Here is a 10,105-nt window from a genome sequence, read left to right as displayed (position 1 = left end):
GGTTCAATGATCAATGGGTTGGGGGGGCACATAGATTTAAGGTAAGGGGCAGATTTAATGGAGATGTGAGGAAAAACATCTTCATCCAGAGAGTGGTAGGAATCTGCAAACTCACTGCCCATAAGTACGGTAGAGGCAGAAACACTCACAACATTGAAGTGTTTAGATGTACACTTGCAATACTAAGGCATACAAGGCCATAGCCAAGTGCTGGAAAATGCAATTAGAATAATTAGGTGGTTATTTGAGAATGGCATGGGCACGATGAGCTGGAGGGCCTTTTTCTGTGCTGTAGATCTCTAAAGCTCTAGAGCTCAGTCTCATAGGGCTTTTCCAAATCTCACTCCAGATTCACTTAAGTCCCTCACCCTGGTCCCATTCCAAGAAATCTCCTCCACAATTTCTCCATGGCCTCAACATTGTTCCTAAAATGTTTCAGGAGAAAGCAGGAGAACATTCCAGCAAAGCTGCAGTCACTGTGATAAAAGGTATACAACATGTATTTTGAGATTTGGATTTCAAAATCAAGGTAGGCAGATGTGGGTTAGTTCTGTGAAGGTTAGTTTTTAGAAACAGATCAAATGGTCATGTGGATAAAGACCAACTTGCATCAATTCCCAAGAAACTATAAGATTGTAGTTGACTGCCTGGGAGAACCTCTGTTGTGTTTATGATTGAAATGTATAGGTTGTTGGAGTTACAGCAGGCAAGGCAATTACTTTAGTTTTGAATTCAGAACAGATAGTGCAAAGTTTCAGTTCGGAAGAACCCAGAGTTAGTTCAGGAGGTCGAACAATTACTTTTAGCAGGAGAATGAAATCAGAAGTTGTTTCTAGACTGTAGAGTCTCCAAGCCAGGAGAGTTTGAATAGAAAAAAAAAGTCTGAAGGGTCATTAGACCCAAGGCATTAATTCTGATTTCTCTCTGCAAATGCTGCCAAATCTGCTGAGTTTTTCCAGAAATTTCTGTTTTTGTTTTAGAGTCTGGGTAGAAATCTCCACTTGTTAGAACTGAGAAAGTTCAGGCTGTCAGAACTAAGATACGTTCATACCAGCGGACCCAGGAAAGAATCATAAAAGTGTCAGTGCAGAGCAAAGGAATAAAAACTGGCCAAGTTAAGTAAAGGTTTTAAAAATAGAAAATAGAAGCTGGAGTAAGCCACTTGCCACGTGAAGCTTGCTCCGCCATTTAATATGATCTTGGCTGATTCATCTAACTTGGTATCTTGTTCCCACTTTCTCCATATTCTTTGATCCCTTTCGCTCCAAGAACTATATCTGTCTCCTTCTTGAAAACAGTCAATGTTTTGGCCTTTCTGAGTTCTGAGGAAGGGTCACCGGACCCAAAACATTAATTCTGTTTTTTCCTTCACAGATGCTGCCAGACCTGCTGAGCTTTTCCAGCAACTTTGTTTTTGTTCCAATGTTTTGGCCTTGCCTGCTTTCTGTGGCAGAGAAGTCCATGGGCTCACTACTCTCTGGGTGAAGCCATTTCTCCTTATCTCATTCCTAAATAGTATACCATGTATCCTTAGACTGTGACCTCTGGTTCTGGACTCCCCAGTCTTTGGAAGCATCTTTCCTGGGGTTTACTCTGTCTAATCCTGTTAGAATTGTATAGGTTTCTAACAGATCCCCCTCATTCTTCTAATCTCCAGCGAATATAATTCTAAGCAACTCAGTCTGTCCTCATACATCAGTCCTGCCATCGAAGGATTCAGGAAACTGCACACTCCAGATGAGGTCTCACCAAAGCCCTGTACAACCGTAGCAAGACATCCCTGATCCTGTATTCAAATCCTCTCACAATGAAGGCCAACAAACTATTTGCCTTCTTCACCACCTGCTGCACCTGCATGCATACTTTCAGTGACTTACTTTCAAGTCTCATTGCACCTCACCCTTTCCCAATCTATCACTATTCAGATAATAATCTGCCTTCTTGTTTTTGCTACCAAAGTGGACAACCTCACATTTATCCACATTATACTGAATTTGCCTTGCCTTTGTCCACTCACTCAACTTGTCTAAATCACACTGAACTGTTCCAGCATCCTCCTCACAGCTCACCCTCCACCCCAGTTTTTTTATATTTGGGAGACATCTTTCTCTGGGATTGAGTGTCTGTAACAGATTTTGTTGGGAAACGGCTAAAAACATTGTATTGATGTTCAGGTTAAGATCTTTCTCACTGTCTCCTTTTGTTTCTCCTTTCTCCTTTTTTGTGAAATAAACTTCTGTTCTATTCTTAAAGAACAGCTTCGACCATCTTCAATCACTGACCACCAAAATAAATTATTACAAATATTAAAGTTATTGTCTATCAAGCCAGGTTTCTTTGTGGGATATGACTTGTCCAGTATTATTATCATCAGCTGAGACCATATGAAAGTAGGAGCTTGAGCAGGATCAGAATTCCTTCTGATAATTTTGAGGGTTGTTGTGAAGGTCTATTGCATGAATTGGACATTTAAAATAGCTCACAGTGTTACAAAGGCTTTTCTGGGAATAAAGGATGAAACAATGGATTATTTAAAGTCTTTGACAGATGATAAACTGAGAACTAGTGGATAAATTGAAGTTAGAAATAAATGCAGGATCTTGGACAATGATCAGATAATTAAAGGATTTACCCAGCATGTAGAACTAAAAGGAAGAAGCCTTGAAAATGATGTGCCACCACTTGAATTCAGTTAGAAGTTAAAATCTTGACTTAGAGAATGAGAAATGGAAAGACTTGAGTCGGAAGAAATTGAGAAGATGACAGAAATGGAGACAGGAGAAAGAAAGGAAGGAAAATTGGAAATATTCAAGCTTCAAGTGCAGAGCAAGCAAAAGCAAAAAAAAAGTAAAAACGAAAGAAAGGAGGAAGAAAAAAAGACAGGAAAATGGAATTTAAAGAGCTTGAACTCCAAAGATTAAAGGAAATCAGACAACAAGCATTCAAAAGAGAAGTTGAGAATAAAGGAAGAAAGAAAAGGTAGTAGTTCAGAGAATAATTCTGATTCCAGTGAGGGATTTGATTGAACTGAAAAATCTACATTTAGTCCTACATTTATTGAGAGTGGAGTTGAATGATATTTTACTGCATTTGATAAGGTCTTTGGGCAGATGAAGGGGCCAAAAGATGTTTGGACCCTAATGTTACAGAATGTTTGACAATTACAGCACTGAATGTGACAAGTACAGCTCTCAATGTGTATGTTGGTTTGTCTTAAGAACAATTTGCAGAGTTTGAAACTTTCAAAGAGGCAATACTTAACCTGATGACAATATCACTGAAGATTATCAATTATGATTTAGGAACACAAGAAAAAAATCTAATCAGCTATGTATAAAATTTGCAAGAGAAAAAGAAACACTGTGGGATCAGTGGTTTTGATCACTGAATTTGGAGAAACATTTCAAGAATACAAGGGAAATCATGACTATGGAAGAATTTAGAAATAGTCCAGATATCATAGAATCTCTACAGTGTGGAAACAAGCCATTAGGCCCATCGAATCTACACTGAGCCTTTGAAGTGCATCCCACCCAGACCCAACCCTCTACCCTATCCCTGTAACCCTGCATTTCCAAAGGCTAACTCACCTAGCCTCCACATCTCTGGACACTAGGGGCAGTTTAGCATGGCGAATCCACCTCACCTGCTTATCTTTGGACTGTGGGAGGAAAACAAAGCACCCGGAGGAAACCCACGCAGATATGGGGAGAACGTGCAAACTCCACACAGGCAGCTGTCCAAGGGTGGTGTACAGAAGGTTGGGATATTCACTGATGATTGCACAATGTTTAGCATCATTATCGCCGCCTCAAAAACTGAAGCAGTCCATGTCCAAATACAGCAAGAATGGATAACATACAGACTTGGGTTGAAAAATGGCATGTCGCACTCAAGCCACTCAAAGTCAGGCAATGATTGTCTCCAATGAGACAGAATCTAACTACTTGACATTTAATGGCATTATCATCGCTAACCCTCCACTATCAACATCCTGGAATTGAACCAGACTCGCTATATAAATAACGTGGCTACAAGAGCAGGCCAGAGGCGAGGATTCCTGCAGTGAGTAACTCATGTTCTGACTTCCCAAAGCCTGTCCACCATTTACAATCCACAAGTCAAGAGTAAGGTACAATATTCCCACTTGCCTGGATGAGTGCAGCTTCTTCAACACTCAAGAAGCTCAACACAGTCTGGGAAAAAGCAGCGGTGTGATTGGCATCACATTCACAAATATCCACTCCCACCACCACAACACTCAGTAGCAGCAGTGTGTACCATCCACACGATGCACTCCAGAAATTCACCAAGGCTCCTCAGACTTCACCTTCCAAACCTATCACCACTACCATCCAGAAGAAGGGCAGCAGATACATGGGAATCATTTAGATAATTAACACTTATTGAAAATGCAGCAGTACTGACAGATCCCAATTACATATCACTCAGACACTTACATAACGGGATGATGGTCATGAGGGAATCCTCAAGGAATTTGGAAGGACAGAAAATCTGCAAGTGAAAGGGAAACTAATTTTAGAGAACAAACTAAAAGAGAGCAAAGTAATAATACAGTAGGGTAATCATCTAGAATCCTAAAATAAATATTAAAGAAATTTACATGCTTCCACTGTCATAAGACTATACATACTTAAGCTAATTGCTGGAAGTAAAAGGGGAGACCTATTGCAGTCATAGGACTGTCGAAGGTATACTCAGAAAAGGGTGCATGACCAAGAAAATGAGTGTTAAACCTGTGGCTGTAGTACATTAAAAACATGTTTCCTTAGAATGGGCAAAAAGGAAACAATGACTGAGGATAGTCAAGAAAATTCTTCTTTGCATATTGCTAAAGAAAATAAGGTCAATAGACATTCTGAACATTTTGTTTCAAAACAGCAGGTAGTTCCTGATGCTTCCAAACACGGAGGTAAATCAATAAAAATATTTAGAGGCACGGGGGCAAGTCAGTCACTGATGCTGATTGATGACACCATTTGTCTCTCAGAAATTTAATGAAGGAGAGAATATGAATTGAAGTTTTCCAGAGAGGTTACAATCCAGTCTCATTACACAGAGTTGAATGAAAGAGGACTTAGTAAAGGGACAAGTTATAGCGGGAGTAGTGAAACAAAATCCCTAACAAAGGAATTGATTTTATTTTTGGGAATGACATGGTTGGTTCAAAAATATTGGCCTAACTGAAGGTGGAGGAACAACCAGTTGAGGTACATAAAAGCTGGGATGTTGCAGGAGAAGCATCCTGGATTGTTTCCTGACTGTATAAAAAACAAAAGAACTGCAGATGCTGTAAATCAGGAACAAAAACAGAAGTTGTTGAAAAAGGTCAGTTCTGAGGAAGGGTCACCAGACCAGAAACATTAACTCTGATTTTATTTTCACAGATACTACCAGACCTGCTAAGCTTTTCCAGCAACTTCTGTTTTTGTTTCCTGACTGTGTTGCGTCTAGATCTTGGGCCTGTGTAAATAGGAAATAGACAGGGATGGAACAAGTCTAGGAAAAAGAGAGATGACTTGGAAATTCAGTTAGCTTTCAAAAACCTAATTAAAAATGGCAAAGGTAAAGAGAATGAGACTGGCCTGTTGATTCCATCCTCTTTACTATAGATTCAACAAATGGAACCTAAATCGAGTGAGTTATATCAAACAGTGTACTTAGAAATTAAGTAACTTATATCTGAGTGTAATTACTTGCAAGACATACTCATGAAGAAATGGAAGCTATCCCAAACACTAACAGATGAAGATTAGGCAGTGACCCATCAGGTGGTAGTTCTGGAGATAGTAGGAACTGCAGATGCTGGAGAATCTGAGATAACAAGGTGTAGAGCTGGATGAACACAGGAGGCCAAGCGGCATCAGAGGACCAGGAAGGCTGACGTTTCAGGCCTAGACCCTTCTTCAGAAATGGGGTAGTTCTATCTGAGTTTCATAACAAAGTTTGATGATTGGCTCACAAAATTCATTTAGGTATTAGGAAAACACAGGTGAAAATATTTAAACATGTTTTATTGGCCAGGATTACAAAAATCTGTGGTCAATTTTTGCTGAACATGTCACACATGTCAGGTAGTGGGAAATTCCCAGCCATCAATTGAACCTGTGGCTTTAATTCCAATCAGAAACAAAAACAGAATTTGCTCGAAAAGCTCAGCAGGTCTGGCAGCATCTGTAGATAGAAGTCAAAGTTAACGTTTCAGGTCCGGTGACCCTTGCTCAGAACTGGACTTGAAACATTAACTCTGATTTCTCTCTACAGATGCAGTCAGACCTGCTGGGCTTTTCCAGCAATTTTGGTTTTTGTTTCTGATTTTGTTTCCACAGTTCTTTTATTTTTTATTTGCTTGAATTCTAATACCAGTTTTTAAAGAATTTTTATACAATCACAGAATTATTATGGTGCAGTAGGAGGTCGTATAGCCCATCATGCCTGTATCAGTGTCCATTATCAAGTGCCAGTCTTTTTCCCATATCCCTTGCACACTATTTCTATCAAAATAATCATCCAATGCCCTTTTGAGTACTTCAGTTGAACCTGCCTCCACCACATTTCCAGGCAGTACATTCCAGACCCTACCAACTTGCTGTGTTAACCTTGCTTCTTCTGCACATTACTTTAAATCTATGCCCCTCTTATTTTTCTTCCTTTTACAAGCAGGAGAGTGGTGGGTGCATGGAATGCGCTGCCGGTGGTGGTAGTGGAGTCAGATACATTAGGGACATTCAAGCGATTCTTGGATAGGCACATGGATGATAGTAAAATGAAGGGTATGCAGGGTAATTTGATCTTAGAGTAGGATAATAGATCGGCACAACATCGTGGGCTGAAGGGCCTGTACTGAGCTGTACTGTTCAATGTACTCTGTCCAGTTCACTCATGATTTTGAAAACCTCATCAAATCTTCTCTCAGCCTTTTTCTCTCCAAGGAGAACAGTCCCAATTTCTTTGTTCCATCCCCATAACTAAAGTTCCTCATTCCTGGAACTGTTCTCGTGAATCACTTCTGCATTCTCTCCAACGCATTCACATCTTTCCTACAATGTGGCACACACAACTCTACACAATACTGCAGCTAAAGTTTCAGAGTGAGAAAATGGGTTAGCTGTGCTGAATGTAACCCATACCACTTCACTATTATTCGGTTTTTCTTCTGTCCTGGCTGCTATCTATTATTACCATGTTTACCTACCCTTTTCATTTCTCTCTTTCTCTCTGGGCTCCTTCTCCACCTACTCACTCACCTCTCCCCTTGCCTCACCCCAACTTTGGCTTAAGCATAAATACCAGTTTTCCTAGCTACTAACAGTTCTGATGGAGGATCACTGTACTCAAATCTTAACTCTGCTTTCTTCCCACAGATGCTGCCAGATTTACTGGGTTTCTCAATAATTTCTGTTTTTGTTTCTTAGGAGCTTAATGTCTATGCCCATGTGAATGGGCCTAGGAGTATGTGGCAATGGGTGGCTGTGCTAAAAACAGCTCATTCATAACAGGACCAAGTGTGGGTGTGGGTAAAGAAATGGAATGATGGAATCAGAGTCTAAAATTATTCGGCTTGATTTGAGTCCTATAGTCTGCAGGGTCCCCAAAAAGAAAATGAGAGGTGGTTCTTTGAGCTTGCGCTGAGGCTGACTGGAACATTGCAGCAGCCCTGAGTCGGAAAGGTTGGCCAGGGAACATGGTGCTGTGTTGAAGTGACAGGCAATTGGAAGCTCAACATCATTTTTACAGACAGAGCATAGGTGTTTTTCGAAGCGATCATCCAGCCTGTGGTTCATTTCCCCACTGTAGAGGAGACCATATTGTGAACAGCGAATATAGACCTGGGGCCACGGATGGGGAATTCACTATCCTTGTTTATCCACCCCTTTCATATTTTTTTATTCTCTCTCTCTGGGCTCAGTCTCTCCACCTGTCAGCTCACCTCTGCCGTACACCTAAACTTCAGCTTCAGTATAAATACTAGGTTTTTCTAGCTACTAACAGTTCTGATGAAGAGTCACCAGACTCAAAACATTAATTCTGTTTTCTTCCCACAGATGCTGCCAGACCTGCTGAGTTTCTCCAGCAATTTCTATTTTGCTCTCAGTTCGCCAGCATTCATGGTTCTGTTTTATTTAAGCCCTTAGCATACTTTTTCAGAAAATTAAATCAATACCATTAACATAATGAGGAAAGAGAAACCTTGGGATGTTACTGGCTCTTAAACATTGAAGTATATCATCCATCACAACTACAGAATAACATTGGTAAATAACTGATCATAACCTCCTAGCCTTTGTGAAATAAATTTATAAGCCAGACTATTTTGATGGACTTTTCTATTACACCCTTACCTTCTAAAGCTTGTTCAAATTGTGGGTGAAAACAAGGTAACCACTGATGCTTTGCTTCTCATATTCTAATTTCCTCTTTCATATTAACCTTTTTGTCATTCATTACTGTTCCTTACTCCCTGTGTCAGATACCTTGTGTCACACTCCCTCAGTCACACACTGTGTTCCTTAAATTCTGTCCAAACTGACCTACTATTCTTCTTGGTGGGATGACATACTTCTTCTTCCAGATAGACACTGTCCTTAGTTTTCCTAGTTAGCCACTTAGTTAGTGCATCCTTCTCTTCGAAAAAATATATTCCAGTGACAAAGAAAGATTCTAAGTATTTGAAAATATCTTCTTCAGTGTCTGCTGTTGCATCTCTATTGAACCTATCCCTTAACCTAGTTTCCTAATTCACTTTAGCCAGCTCTGTCTTAATGCCCTCAAATTTAAGTTAAACATTTGTATTCAATCCATTCCTCTCTCCCTCAAATTAAGAAATTCAATCATATTGGAATCGCTGCTACATAGAGGTGCCTTTATTATGCTGTAATTTAATCAGTCCTGTCTTATCGAACAATATCACATTCAGTCCGCTCTACACTTCAGTATTTTGAGGTTCTGTATCTTAAATTAGCCACAGCTTAATCACATTTCTGTATCAAAACTTCTTTCCTAAATCTACCAATGTTGTCAGTAACCACGTAGACCATAACCACTGGATCCTCATCCTCCTTCCACTATTAGTTCCTCTCCAATCCAGAGCAGATTCTCCAAGACCTGGCAGCAGGCAGACAACACAGCTTTGGACATGGTGGAAGAAATATACAGTGGCGTCACAAAGTCTTATGACAGAAAGCAGCTAGCAGAGTTAGCTTGGAAAGCTGTATGAAGGCAATTGAGTATCTCTTGGCAGCCTGAACAAGTAGCTGAGATATCACAATCTGTGAAGAAATGGAGTGTCTCATCACCAAAATGCTAATGGATGGACGCCCATAAAATCTTACCTCATGGGACCACACAAAAACAGATGAATATTAAGGTAAAGTCAAGAGAGCTGTGACATACCTTTGGATTGACAGCAGGAAAAGTAAATTGACAATCGGGACTCCATACAATAAAGGGTGGGTGGGGGTAGGTGGGGGGTAAAAACTAAAACAACAAGTTAAAAGTGCTTAATTTCATTAATTTGCTTGATATCCAATTTAACTAATTTTTACTGATAAACACACTCACTGTGTCACACTCATAGAATCATACCGTGCAGAAGAGGCCCTTTGGCCCATCGAGTTTGCACAGACATGTGAGAAACACCTGACCTTCAACATAATTCCCATTTACCAGACTTCGCCTACAGTCTTGAAAGTAATGACATGCCAAGTTCTGATTCAGATACTTTTTAAAGGATGTGAGGCAACTCACCTTTATCACCCTCTGAGGCAGTGCATTCTAGATTGTCACCACCCTGTAGGTAAAAAAAGATTTTCCTCACAACCCCCCTAAACTTCCTGTCCATCACCTTGAACCTATGTCCCCTCATGACTGATCCTTCAAATAAGGAGCCAGCTGCTCCTTATTCACTCTGTCTGTGCCCCTTACAATCTTGTACACCTCAATTAAATCGCCATCTTCTCCATTCAAACAAAAACAACCCAAGCCTATCCAACCTCTTTTGATAACTTAAGTTTTCCATCCCAGGCAGCATCCTGGTGAATCTCCTCTGCACCCCTCCAGTACAATCTCATCTTTCCTGTAATTT

This window comes from Rhincodon typus, chromosome 45 (genome assembly GCF_021869965.1).
Source record: "Rhincodon typus isolate 14 chromosome 45, sRhiTyp1.1, whole genome shotgun sequence".
Taxonomy (NCBI): Eukaryota; Metazoa; Chordata; class Chondrichthyes; order Orectolobiformes; family Rhincodontidae; genus Rhincodon; species Rhincodon typus.
This window is presented reverse-complemented; position numbering follows the sequence as displayed.